The sequence below is a fragment of the Hakea prostrata genome, unplaced genomic scaffold, assembly GCF_041222555.1.
Source record: "Hakea prostrata isolate BN-2017 unplaced genomic scaffold, UWA_Hpros_2 contig_87, whole genome shotgun sequence".
NCBI lineage: Eukaryota > Viridiplantae > Streptophyta > Magnoliopsida > Proteales > Proteaceae > Hakea > Hakea prostrata.
Window position 1 is genome coordinate 81,237 of NW_028291206.1, and position 15,035 is coordinate 96,271.

Below are 15,035 nucleotides of genomic sequence, written 5' to 3' on the forward strand. Positions count from 1 at the left end.
TACTTCCGATTTGATTTCAAAGCATATTAGATTTACTCCTTTGTTTTTGTTACAAAAGACTTACTGTTACTTGCTTTCCGAAGATTTTGAGAGAAGAAAAGTCAAGATAAAAGCGGAGTACCACCATCTCCTTAGAAGCCTAGTACTCTCCCAATTTCGAGGATGAAATTATTTTAAGGTGGGGAGAATGTGACATCCAGCCCTAGCCTAACCCTAACCTTGACTCGGAAACCCTTATTGACTGAAGTTCGAAGACCCAGGCCTCGAATCGGCGGCATCTGTGGGCCATCCGATCGAAGTTTTAGATATATATATATATATATATATATATATATATATATATATATATATTATATATATATATATATATATATATATATATAATAAACAAATAAATAAATAAAGAGAGAGGTGAGTGGAGAAGTTATTTATAAAGAAAAAGGGAGTAAGTGGGAGGTTTAATTTTTAAGAAATTGATGTGAGTGGAAAAGAATTAATGGGAGAGAAGAAATAATTGATTGGTTTTATTTTTAGTTGAAGAGAAGAAGTGAGGAATCGATATTCATGATTTTCTTTGAGTTGAGAGAGAGGGAGAGAGAGTTAGTGGCTGTTATGTTATTAAACATTTCATTGTGGTGTTAGGCTGTTATTTATTAAGCATTTCATTTTAGTGTGTATATTTACAAAAAAGGACTACACATGTTAAGAGCAAAGAGATATCAAAAAACCTATCTTTATTTCCCTTATAACCTTCTTCTCTGTCTCGGCTTTCTCTACTTCTCACCTTCTACCTCGTCTTCTTCTTCAATCCCCATCTTGAATCATAGCACAAACCCAACAAGTCACTCGCTGATTTAGCAAAGATTTATGGCCCTCTGATGACTATGAAGCTCGGCCACCATAGTTGATTCTTCAGCAGCTATAGCCCAGGGATTTCTCCAAACCCACGACCAAGCATTTTTTGGTCGAGCTGTTGTGGATGCAGTTCCAACACTGAACCACCATCAATCGTTTATGATATGGCTTTCTATTTCTCCACGCTGGAGAAACCTTTACAACTATGTAATCATCAGATTTTCTTCACAAACCAGAAACTGCTGGAGAAACCTTTACAGCTCTGTAATCATCAAATCTTCTTCTCAACCCAGAAACTTGATGCTGGTGAATCTCTGTGGCGCCTTAAGATTCAGAAACTCCTTGATCATGTTCGTGAAAATGCCCAAATGAGTCGAGCTATTGTTGTTGGTCAAGCTGCCTTTGCCACAACCCTGAACTTGCTGTCCAACATTGTTTTCTCTGTTGACATGGCTTGTCCAGGCTCCCAGATCGCACAGGAGATGAAAGCCATGGTTTGGGGATTTATGGAAGAGGCAGGAAAGTCCAACGTTTCTATTTATTCCTCTGTTTTGATATCATTAGAACTCCAAGGAGGAGTTGCGGCTCCAGTTCATTGGTGGGTCTAGGGCCTAAAGAAATCCTATAGTTCACCTTTTGTATATTCTCTTTTGAGGCTGCTTATTGATGACTCAACTCCCCAAGAACAGCAACCAACCTCTGCAGTTTCACTTGATTTGTGTGGGTGAGCAAGCCGTAGGTGGGCAGAACTTGGTGTTGATGCAAGGGAAACTCCGGCAGAAACTCCCACCATGCCCGGCTCCTCTACCAGTCATTGGTAATCTATTCTCCCTTCTCTAACCTACTCCTAATTACTCCTACTTTTGCTGCTGAGGTTAGTAAGAAGGTGCTGCAACGTTGCAACCACCCCTTCTACAACCTCTTTTGTTTTGAATAAACCCTTTCATATCATATTCATGCTATGATTATTATGCATAATGTTCTTGCCTTCTTATTATGATTTTCTTCATAAAAACATGAGTCCTTTGCCTAATCTAATTTCTTTAACTAGGGCTGATTATATGTTAGTATGTACTCTAATTTATTGGCCATCATTTCCCTTAATTCAATTCCTAAGTTCTCTTGCAATTGTAATTAATTTCATTGAAGAACATGGGTCTTGCAAGTTGAACCTAGGGTTCAAATTGGGGGTTTTCAATTTGACCATTGGATCATATTAATTCTTGCTATGAAGTCTCCTGCTACTGTTCCTGGCATCCCCTCCAAGTTTAGAATCGATCCGAGCCCCGGAAAAGCATCAACCAAAACCATCAACCAAAACCATCAACCAAGCATACTGCTGAACTGTATTCTTGTCCGATTTGACCTGTTCCACCTCCAATTGTCCGATTTCTTTTCTAATCTTTCATTTATGTTGGTAGGGTTACAAATGGCTAGACTTGGGCTCACGGGCGCTCAAGACCGGTTACCAACCCGTGAGAGGACGTGAGAGCTTCCCGTTACTCTAGTGTGAAGGATACCGGAAAGGATCGCTGGGGGCGAGGAATGGACCTATCTGGAACTGAGTTGATACGACTGAGTAGATGACTTGCATTGGGCTAGGCTTTACTGTGATATGCGCCAGTACTTATACCAAATGGTGATGTGAGAGAGCGGTGACCGATTCCCCTACCATGGTTTTTGAGATGACTTTACCGAACTTCCCTGGCAGACCCAAGATATCGTGTATGATTGAGGGGGAGTGACTGACAACCCAAAGAAGTATGGTGCTATGACTTAAAGCATGTCTACCCTAGAGACTAGCATACATAGAGTTAGAATCATAATTGCATCATGTGTTTCATATCATATTGCATCATGCTATGCTTTGTATCATGTATCTATGTTATTGTGGAATAACCTGCCTTGCTAAGTTCTTTTGAACTCACTCCTTTTTGCAACATTTTTGTTAGACTCTACTACAGGTACCACCACTGTTGACTATGATGGTCAACACTCTAAAGACCAAGTTGATGACCCGTACCCCACTGGTCACGGTGTACAAATTGATAAAGAATAGTAGTCTGAGATTGGGACTTATCTGGAGCAGTCCGGCCTTTGCACTTGTGTGCTAGTGTTGGGATATCGTCCCATTTTCTTTTAACCTTTTATTTGATTCATCGAGACTGTAGTTTAGTTTGTTCCCTTGTCATTTTGGGAACCGGTTGTAAACCTAAATTTTAAATCGATCTACCTTCTGCTAATATTATAGGACGGGTTTCCTCCCTCCTTTTCATACTTGACTGTTTACCCTATTTGAATCATTTCCGCACTCTGATGTTCTTTGTGATCCTTCTGTGATCATTTCTTAACCTTTATTATTAGATTACTTGAATACTATAAATTGTTCTTGCTTTTGATTATATTATTGTGATAAGTGGATATGATCGTTCCTAAACTGGATCTATTGGGTTGTGGATCACTCCCGAGTAACCCGAATAGGGTACCCCCTGGGTGGATTCGGGGCGGGATGTGACAGGTGTGGGTAATGATGTCGTAGAAGGAAGGTTATCACTAGTAATTATAGTAGGTGAAGAAGGTCGATTGAATTGTCCTAGGGTTGGTTTTGGCATGGAGAAGGAAAAAAGATCCTCATCAAAGGTAAAATGCCTCTTGGAGATATATGTGTGCCCTATGGAAGGATCAAAACACTTGTACCCTTTATGGAACTACTATAGACCAAGAAAACACAGTGTGTGGATCTATACTTCATTTTGTGCTTGTTACAGGGGCAAAGCCATGGGTAGCAAGCACACACATAAGTTTTGAGAAAAATCTAAAATCTAGATCCTTCTAAAAAAAAATGAATGGGTGACCTATTTTCCAGAGCAGTGTAGGGAGCCGATTAATGAGATATGCTACTGTCTTCTAGGCCTCCTACCAAAAATTTTGTAGGACTAAGTGTGAAATCTCTTACAAACCCTAACCCAGAAATCTATGTTGTAGGTCTGAAGACCCGAAGTTAAGGTAGAAGATAGTTATGGGCATCCCTTTGGAACCCATTGGATTTGACCTAGAACCAATGGAGGTTATTGATGAAGATCCTATTATGGAAACCCTGACTGACTTTGAAAGAAGATGTAATTGAATGATGATGGACTTAGGAGATGGACCATTAGTGCAGTTGATGAGCACATTTATGTGTGAAATCTTAGGGCATAAAACATGCATTTTACACACTTAGAGTGAAGCTACCTTTGGTATTATGTTTTTTTTGCAGATTTTAAGACTTTTCAAGATTTAAACAAACATTTGGAGTTTTGGGTATGAAACATGCAATTTTACACGTAAAGAGGTCCGGTCAAATTCTCAAGTGTGAAAATGGGCTTGATCTGGAGCATGATGGGCTAGAGATGTGATTATGGGCCAACTCCAAAATACTTTAAAAAACAAGAAGAACAGTCCTTGCATGCTTCAATATTTTATTTTCCTATTTGGGACTTTATCAAAAGAGGAAAAATAACATATTTAGAGAAGGAAGAGGGGAAAATCCCGTTTTTAAGTGTCTCTGTCCAGTTTCAATCAAGACCTTCATCGAATGGTCCTACGGTGTTCGATCGAGCTGATTTTGGAGGAGAGTTTCACCACTTCTTGATCCTCAAATCTAATGGTGGAATTGTGCATTTGACCTCTCTAAGTCAGTTCGATTAGTACGCCAAAACCCTCCATTGTTGAGTCAAATAGGAACTCTAAATTTGATTCAAACTCTGTCAAGAATCATATCACATGTAAACTCTATAGAAGGAGAGCATACACCAGCAAGAGATAACGTTTTTGAGAAGCTTAGGAGGAGCACACTTTCTTTTCTCTTTAGTTTATTTAGGCTTTCTCTAGTTTTGTTTGATTGCTTTTGTGAGATTTTAATTTCTAAATTGAATGTTTAGGTTTAATTTTTCTATGTAATGCAACTTCAATTTCAAGTTCAAGTTTCAAGTTTGAGGATTTATTTTTCTCTAGGTTTAGCAATTGCAAATCTAGATCATTCTAGATCTGGTTGTTAGGGTTGGTTGAAATTCGAATCTTTCATTCAAGTTTTTTTTATTATTCAAGATTTAAAGATACAAGTAAGTAACCTGAGGTCTTTATTGTAAGATATGTACAAGGTTGGACTTAGAATAATACAAAACCTAAAGTTCCTCACATGCATGATATGACCCTCAAGTAGACAATATTACAATTCTGCCACTGGTCTACGGAGTACACTGAAAAAACAGAACTAAAACTATGAATAAGCATCTGGGCAGCAAGCCTAGGGGTTCTCTTGGGCCTCCACTTTGTCTCAGACTTGGACTTGGAAGGTTAATTCATAAACTGCATATTACTCTTGGAGCTTCACAGCCACAAACATCCCAGCGACCTCTCTTTCTAGACTTGTTTATTTTTCATTCCCTAGACCCATAACTGAAATTGCAAGAAACTCTCACTCGTATTGGAAAAAGCTTGGTTTTGACTCCAGATCTTGGTTATCTGACCTCATTCAATCGAGGCTACCTCAGCAAGTTGCTCTACAAACTATCAAAATTGATGTGGGTGCACATACCTTGGACCAACCCATATCTGTTCGGGAACCCCGGCAAGGAACCAGGTTTATATATGGTTCTTATTACAGTTTCCGTTAACTCAAAAGGTAATCTCGACCAAATGCCTAAAACCTCAACCTGCTTGAGAAGAAACAACTCTTGTTTCTTCTTGAACACTCTGACATGACATTCATATGTCCGAAATACAATGCACGTTGGTTTCACCAAACAATGAGTAGACTTGATGCAACTTGACATAGTTCATATCAACAGATAGCCAGACTCACAATACCATATATTGGGACATAGAAGACAGTGGTGTCTATGACATATGTATTATTCAATGTGCTTGGGTGCTTTTGATGTGTGTTGTGCATTGTTCACGAATCACTATACCATGTAGTTTTTACTTTATGTCCATAATTATTACTATAATATGTCATCCATGATCCGTCACTGCATAATACAGTTGTTTTATTTGCCCATTATATCTCGTAAGGTAGCACTCAAAAGAATGTGGGTGGGCAGATGTTACATAAGCATTCGACATTTGTTGCCAACCAAGTCTGCAAATCAAAAGCATGAAATTGATGTTTTCTTAAACTAACAGTATTGAAGATTTAGACATGATTATTAAGCCTAAACTAAGCTTCACTTTAAAGTTTCAAGGCCAAATATGGCTATTTTCCCATCCAAACATCAAACTGGGAATGCACCGTACCACCAAGATCTCGAGAATCTAGACCTGGTCAAAACAACTCTTCAAGACAAGTTTGAATTGTGTTGCACAAGTCAGTGGGAGTCTGAACCAGTGAACCGCAAAACGGCGCCCCCCGCCGCGGCGCGGGGCACCCAGCCGAACCAAAAAAACACAACCCACCGCCCCCCCCAAATATCGCCCCCTTGTTTCGATGGGTTTTTTTTTTTGTCCAAATGAGTTGAAATTTGGTAGGTAACCTAATTTGATGCCAATAAACACAATGGAATGGTTGGTTTTGCCTAAAAACTCACCCAAATTGGTGTTCTTGATCGGCATATAATCGACTGTATATACCGGTAAAACTATAATTTTACAACCTTATTTTAAACAATTAAACTAACATAAATAAGCACAAAACTATTATATTACTGAAAATTAGTAAGAAAAATACAAGTATATAATAATAAAAATACAACTACTCAATACCAAGTACTATGCCTTGGTGGATCCATGTCTTCCAGCTCTGTCTCCGTTGATAATTGGGTACAAGGCCCATAGGCTACAACATTAAACTTCCACTCCATTATTTTCTTGAAGTCATTCCAAGACATGTAATGCTGATGGTTGTTGACATACAAGGAAACCACGCCTCTGTAGTTTTCATCATCCATGAGGGTAAAACTACTCCCCTCAGGGGGGTAACGTGAACGGAGCTCTTCAATTGACCTCGTAGCATCGAAAGGATATCTGTATGTTGCCTCCAACATAGCAGTTATCTGTGAGCCAAATTGAGGCATAAGGGGAACACCCTGATGCTGATAACCCCAAACATCATTACCCCAACCACCATATGTACTGCCTTCCTGCGATGCCAAGCTCATGGAAGATCCATCATTATATCCATAGTGCGAACTCCTAGACGACATATCATCGTGTCCATAAGCAGAAGGGACACCATAGCCATAAGCAGGTGTGAAGCCTACAGACTCCTCCAAGGTCATAGACCCCATCACTCTTGACAACCTGTCCATCGGATCAAAATGGCCGTATGAACCATATGATCGAGTATCATCACTATAACCAAAGCCATACGAACCATACCCATGGTGGCCATGCATATGTTGTTGCTCCCCCCCCCTGAAACTCCCCCCTCCCTGGCCGATTGTAACTCGTAGGACGATCACGATAAAGCTCACCACCATGATCGTCATCCTGGGTGGCATGTGTGTACTGAGTCTCTCCAGTGTATCTCTGGGGGGGATCCTGTGCCTCTGATAATGGAACATGATATCATTCTTGTACTCCTCCACCACCACTACCACCACCACCACCGTCGTCATCATCATCCCTCCAAGTATGACTAGGACTGGGAGCAAGGGTGTCATCTGGATCATCATCTTGCGTGCCAGGCAGCACCATCCAATCCTCATCCGCTGTGGCGGCAGCCGCCTGATGTACCTGCCCCTCTTGAGAAGCCATGTACTCATCTACATTAACTCCCGCAGCTTGAGCAATGATTGGGTCTGGCCTACCTCCAGGCTGGTCTAACACTGGCTCGCCCCTATCCAACAACCAATCCGTGAGTGGATGTTGGTCATCTGCAGTGAGCTCGAAGATGTCATCGAGCTGGATGGCCCATTGTTAGTATTTAAACGGGTATTCTCTAACTTTAGCCTCATGTTGTAGTAACAAAACACAAGGTCATTCAGGCGTTGACTTCCCAGCCTATTCCTCCTCTGCGAGTGAATCATCCCAAATGTACTCCAATTCCTCTCACACCCAGAGGCAGAGCAAGTTTGGGAGAGGATCCGCACTGCCACTCTTCGGAGGTTCTCTGCATCGCCCCCATATAGAATCCACCACTCAGCTGCATTATCACAAATAATGCAAGTTAATACTTTAATTCTTAACAAAAATCCTACTTATATCACTTATATGTAAAATGTAAATGTAAATGTAATCATGCATCTAACCTGGATCATAATTTTGTCGGTTTTGAATAGCAGCAACTGAACCAAAGGTCCCTAGTGCATCTCTAAAGTATTTTATCTGCAATAATTTGTATTGATGGTTAGCTAAATTCTTTCACAAATAAAAAGCAAGTACTAAGTTCTAAGTTTCTAAGTTCTTACTTCCATATGACAATTTGATTGGACCGTTACGTTTGGCTCTAATTTCCCAATAACCTCCATAACGGCACCGAGCAGGTCTGACCGCAATCCCAAATTTTCAGTGTACTGATATTTTGGATTGAGATAATAGGCTGCACAATTCACAAACTCATAGTCAAAGAAATAATATTTACTACAAGTTACAAATTATAATAATAAGTAGTAACCCACACTAACTACTTACCCGCCCTATGCATCGGATGCATCAGATGAGTGGTCCATCTAATATCAACAATGTTCAAGTATGCAACAAAACCTCTGGGGTTAGCTCTTTGGATTGTTGTTTTCATTCTCTCCAGGGCTGCATATATGTGCGGCATAGTGGGCCCCCTGAGGGTGGAATCAACCATACGTAAGACCTTTATTATAGGATCTAAGGTCTCCAACACAATTTTCACATTCCTCCAAAAGTCATCAGACGAGATTGTCGTCTGTGCGGTGCGCCCACTACTAGTACTGAATTATCACAAACACATTAAGTTAGTAATAAATACTACATACTAGATATTCATATTTCATAGTATAAATGTATAAGAAGTTAACAACTTGTTAAATCAAATAGTAGAGACTATAGATAAAAAAATAAATAAAAATACTTACTTTGATCCAACCCATGAGAACCACTCCTCTGATGAAAACATGGATCTCAAGCCCGTCTTCCGTTCCTAAATACTGTTGAGGGCGATGAAATTCGTGGCAAATCTCGTAGGACCGGGTCGCACTAGCTCACCACCGCATGCCTGCCTCATCATATTCAGAGCAACAGTATGATTGTAGATGAAATTTGTTACCTGCTTGGCCCTCTCCATTGTGCTCTGGATAATATTGATCTTGCCGATGTCCTTTAACATGAGGTCGATACAATGAGGTCGATACAATGAGCTGCGCAGGGTGTCCAATATAGGTTATATCCAGCTGTATTCATCAGTACCTCACCGGCTTTCTTGAAGTTGGCGCCATTGTCGGTGACAATCTGCACCACATTCTCCTTCCCAACTTCATCAATCACATCCTGCAAAAGTCCAAGAATATACCTGTGGTCTTTTGTCTGCCCAGTAGCATCCACAGATTTTAGAAAGACAGTCTTTCGATCACAATACACCATAAAGTTGATGATGGATTTTCTTGTCGGACCGGTCCATCCATCACACATAATGGTGCATCCATATGTTTCCCAAAATATTCTCAAACTACTGATGTACTCTTGCAGCTCCTCCTTCTCCTCAGCCAGGAAAGTGGTCAACACCTCCTTAGGGGTAGGACCAGGATGTCCAGGACCTGCCTTTGCAATAGTGTCAACCATATTACTATAATAAGGACCCTATGCTGTATGTGGTGGAACCGCATTGTAGTACATCCACTTCGACACTACCTTCTTCACTTTCTTTGCCATCACTTTCCATGCACCTGTGATCTTGGGCTGCTTGGCCCCCTTATTTCTGAAAATATCAGGATATTGCTCTAGGATAGGATCCGACCTCTGTGGATAGTCACGTGGACGTGATCCCCGTACATCAGCCGTAAAAGGGACCCTCTGACTCTGTGATCGGCTGAACATACCACATATACCACCCTTGTCCCTAGATCTAGATGCTCCAGCCCCTGATCCAGATGCTCCAGATGCTCCAGCCCCTACAGGCCTAGAGGTACCAGCTCCTGTAAATCTAGCTCTGGCCCTCTCCTCCTCCTGGTATCGCATCGCCCTACTCTCAGCCATCGCCCGTCTAACATCCCTCTCCTCCCGCTCTCTCAAATCAACGGGATCAACCTCCTGATCAGAATCTGAATCAACTCTGTAAGATGATGGTGCCCGCACGCCTCATCCAATGCTTCATTTACCCTTCTCCTCTCTTGTTTCTTCTTCCCCTTGTCTTTCTCCATCTCCCTAACTGCCTTTCTGATATCCGCATTCACCTCAGTGCAGGTGGCCACATCCTTTGAACTACCAGTAATGTGAGCCTTAAACCTACTTATGCCACCTGAATTCAACTCCTTACCACAGAAGTTGCATCTTGTTTTACTTTCATTGCTATCAATTGCAACACAGTACTGCCATGCAGGATCAGCCATCCCCTTCCCTGCAAACGCCGCTCCTTGTGTCTGTCCCTGTCCCTGGCCCTGTGAACCTGCTCCTCTCCCACTGCTAGACATGATAACTGTTGGTCTGTTGCAACAAAAATGATTTCACAAACAATTAAACAATACCAATATAATATTTTAAACAATATATAAATTTTTTTCCGACAAAAGTAAAGGCTACCATATCAAAACCGACAATGAAACCATACAAGAAGCACTTGAAAATAATTATATAGGTATTCTATAATTTTCTATAATTTTCAAAATCATTTTCCTTATTTATTCCTAATTGTTTCTCTTTTTTCATAAATAATCATATTTTAATAAATTTCAAAAAATCAAATAATTATTTATTGGGTCGAAAATTATTCCGACTCCGTGAGTTTGTAGATCGACCCATGGGGATCCACATATATCTTTTCAATCACAATGCAACACATATATCATGCAAAAAGCAAGCATTTAAAATGTATAAAAATACAATTTTTGACGCCCGAAAATAAATAAATAAATTACTTAGTGAAAAAAAAAAAAATCGACTCCGTGAGTTTGTAGATCAGCCTATTGTATTCAACATATATTAATTTCATACCCATCCAACAATATTATGGCATGCATTTTCAAAAAAAAACAGTTTAGTGAAGAACAGTTTACCTCTCAGATGAAAAACACCCAGATTTGTGTGAAATTTCGCTTGATCGTCGCGAATAATGCTATACCCGTCAAGAATGAAGTGAGTACTGCGATTTTATGTCGAAGATCGGACGAAAATATGGCCAAAACACCTAGAACTAGGAGAGAGAAGCTCTGGATGGTGTGGGTGAGGAGAGAGAAAATCACACGAAATTCATTGGATAATTAATGAAAAATTCCCAGCGAACCCGCATTTATCGCCGAATTTCGCCGAGTTGGCATTTATCGCCGATATGGCGAGATCTCGCCATATCGCCGAGAAATCGCCGAGATTTCGCGAAATCTCGGCGATCTTTTGTGTATCTCATTTCGCCCCCTGGTTTCGTTTCACCAGGGGGCGAAACTGGCGAATTTCGCCGATATGCCGAAATTTCTTTCCATGGTCTGAACCCTACGGTCAAATTCCTATCTTACAAACTTCTTAAGGCTGAAAAGCTTCCTTTTTTGGGAATTTCCGTAGTAAAATATACTACGAACAGAAGCTAAAGACGCAAAAACAATCCATATTGATTCACAAAAAATAATCGACCAGAAAAATCTGAAACAAAGCAAGTGAGAAATTGCACCAAATCAACGCAAAAAGGAACCTAGAACACGCCCTAAAATCCATGTCTGATGAAAATGAACTTACCGTAGTCAGCGGGCAATTTTGCTTCTGTCGTGTGCCATTAATGCGCATGACAGTCAAGCCAGCCGTCCGATTAGATCGGACGGCTGGCATCATCATTTCATTAAAATAATGAAAATTTCATCAAAAGCCATCATAAAGCCCACCTTTCTTCAGTTCGGTTCGGTCTACCGCAAACCCAGCGGTCCGTCTGGGCGGTTCGAGTGGGTTAGTATAAGCTTGGTTAATACGTTTTCATAATATATTACACATAAACCATATACGTATATACGAAATCAAAATCATATATACTAGTGGTTCAAAATGTTTTGAAAATACCAAACCCCTATTCTTCACCCCGCCCATTTCATTTTACGATTTTGGGAGCTCTGAAACAAGCTGGAGAAGAAGAACAGCAAGACAAGCTTCCGTTGATCGCATCTTCCGTGTTCTTCATTTTCTTTTCAAAATCCTTGTCCCGTTGATCGCATCTTGGAAGTTCATCGTTTTCTTTTCAAAATCAAAAGCCTAACTTGCGAGGGGAGAAGACGAAGACGAACTTGGGGGTTGCAGCTTGACAAGGCGAAGTTGCAGGTTGCAGGTGTAGTTACCCTTGAACACGCACTTGCAGAGCAGATTTAAGAGTTGAAACCTACAAAGACATTTTCAATCGATATCTTCTGCCCCAACTCTTGTCTAGGTCAACCTCGAATCCTCTTGTTCTAGTCGATATCCTTCAAATTCAGGTATCCATCATCTCTCCCAATCTCTTTTGTCTATGCTATTGCATTTGATAGGATTTTGGCTAACATTTTCCCTACATTTCCTTGTTTGAGATTGGATGGTTTGGTTATAATTCTGATAATGGTTCTAAGTCATTCTATTTCTTCCATTGTAGAGTCCAGTATTTTGGGTTTTATAATGATTATTTGGTTCAGTATATGGGAAATAGAAATACTACCCCTCATCTCATGGCGTCAATACACACACTAATTATGGGTGGCCTATTAGAATGCTTAACTTCATAGATGGTACATGAAGTGCTTCTATTAGCCTATCTTTTTCTGTATATGAGTTTGCCACTTCTACAGCTCTCACATTAGTTATATGATTATGGTGGGAAAATAAGAGCTGAATGGTCCTCTGCTTCTCTTTTCTCTCAAATTTGTTTCAAGCTAATTTAAGATCAGATGCGAATCCCACATGTATAATTGGTTATCACTTAATAACTTCTAATAGTTTGTTTCAAATAACCCTATTCTTAGTGGGATATCCTTTTTTTTTTGTAAATAATCAAGGAGATCATGAAATGCACATGGTCCTTTGCTTCTCTTTTCTCTCAAATTTGTTTCAAGCTAATTTAAGATCAGATGCGAATCCCACATGTATAATTGGTTATCACTTAATAACTTCTAATAGTTTGTTTCAAATAACCCTATTCTTAGTGGGATATTCTTTTTCTTCCATTTTTGATGCATCTTATTTGCATTTCATGATCTCCTTGATTATTATAAAAAAAAAAAAAAAAAAAAAAAAAAAAAAACTCTGCTTGCCTTATCTGAATTTCGTTTGTTTCTCAAATTATATGGCATAACCCATTTTGATTTCATATCTTAGACTTTTGGTCAGTAATCACCACCACTATTTGTTTATTAACATGTTATACATATTCAACACCAGCTCATTCTTTTTCGTTGATCCTATAACCTGTTAAAGCATGCTAACCTACTGCCAAACAAAACATAATCAACCTCAAATCGTCATGTATTTTATCAGTGGTCCATAGTAGTTGGTTGTAATTAGAAAGCATGATCTCTATTCTCAAAGTCATGGTTATATGCATAGTTTTTATAAACTTTGTGGAAGTAGTGGTGAAGAAACAATATGGTTGGTTATGGGGTTGTCCTAATGGTGGTAAAGAGTGTAATTACAGACATGCTCTTCCTCCTAGATATGTATTAAAATATGAAATGAAATATTTGTTAGAGGAAGAGGTTGAGAAGATATCGGTTGAGGAGGAGATAGAGAAATAAGTAGATGGAATTTTCTCTCTGCCACTAGTTGTATTGTGCTTTACTAAATTTTGGATTTTAGTAAAGTAGTTCCATACTAGTGTGATATTTTGGTAGCAGCGTTCAAAAGTATGCTTGACCACTCCCTCTTGGAAAGCTTACATATTTTTGGTGTCTTATTAAAGCTCCAAGGGGTCGAGTTGAGAAACAATAGAAATCTCTTGTTCAATACCTTTTGTTTTCTTCGATGCTATGAATCTTTTAAAGTTGCAACTCCATACCAACCAAGGTTGAGTTGGATCCTGGCGGAGGTTGAGTTTGATATTACGAAGGTTTAATACCTTGAGTTTTGGCTCAAGTTTTGCCACCAATATTTATATGGCTTCAGTTCACTCTAACCATTTATGTATAAGCTAGTCATGTGAATGAAAAGTGGAAATGCGCTCTCAGATTCTAAGCCTGACATTGTACATTGAAATTGGAATTTGATTTCTACTTTGAGGTAAAATTTGTTGGAACAGGGGGATAATACTTCCGTTGTTGTGACTGTTGTTCTATCATGAGTGCAGTATTATCTGACTGAAGCTTCACTTTTTTTACAATTGAAATATTTATCTGTTCTAACTTGTTGGTTTCCTATGACATGTTTTATGCATTTAATATGGAGCTGTTTTAGCCTTGGCTTATTAAAACATTTTGTGTAACATCTCATTTTTATGGTATGCTGTAATTTTTCTTCAGCTCTTCTTTGTGATATACATCCAAAAGATTGTGAGAATACCGATATTGAAAGAGAACTGCAATGAACAAAGTAGAAGTGAAGGTCCCATTAATAAAAACAAACATCAAATTAAGAGAACCCATCCAGTAGAGAAGAATTTTATGGAATAAGAAGTCAAGATCAATTAAGTCATTAACAAAGACACAAGAGTTTCACATTTATGATCAGTTCATATATTAAGAGATGCATAAGTGAGTTGCAACACAAACCAACCTTCTTCATTTCATGAAAGGTATTGACAACATCACCACAAACCAACCTTGTTCATTTATGATTTTCTTCTTTCAAGTTTAACATTTTCTTTTGGTTTTCTCGTTGAAATTGATTTGAGACCCAATTCCTATGGCTGCATTGCTTTATATTTTAGTAGAAAGTACATTACGCATGAGCCATTTGATTTAGTGACTTTAAAAACTCAAGTAATTAGATGGGTCTTAAAGGTGTTTGTTCCCCAATTTTGCCTATTTGATTTGTTCCTTTTCTTTTTCCTATAATTTGTTTGCCGTAGTGGGTTCTATTTTTTGACCTTAGGAAGATGGCAATCCTTTCATGCTTAGAATGCTCGTCTTCTCTCTTTA

The 15,035-nt window shown here is 39.3% G+C and overlaps 1 long non-coding RNA gene across 1 annotated transcript; it reads right to left on the minus strand.

The window, feature by feature from the left end:
• Positions 1-7,781: 7,781 nt before the first annotated feature.
• LOC148998943 (uncharacterized) lies at positions 7,782-8,661 on the minus strand. The gene is made up of 3 exons (XR_016171082.1): positions 8,470-8,661; positions 8,088-8,377; positions 7,782-7,981 (listed from the first exon to the last, which is right to left on the minus strand). It is a non-coding gene; the product is annotated as an uncharacterized LOC148998943 (long non-coding RNA).
• Positions 8,662-15,035: the final 6,374 nt, after the last annotated feature.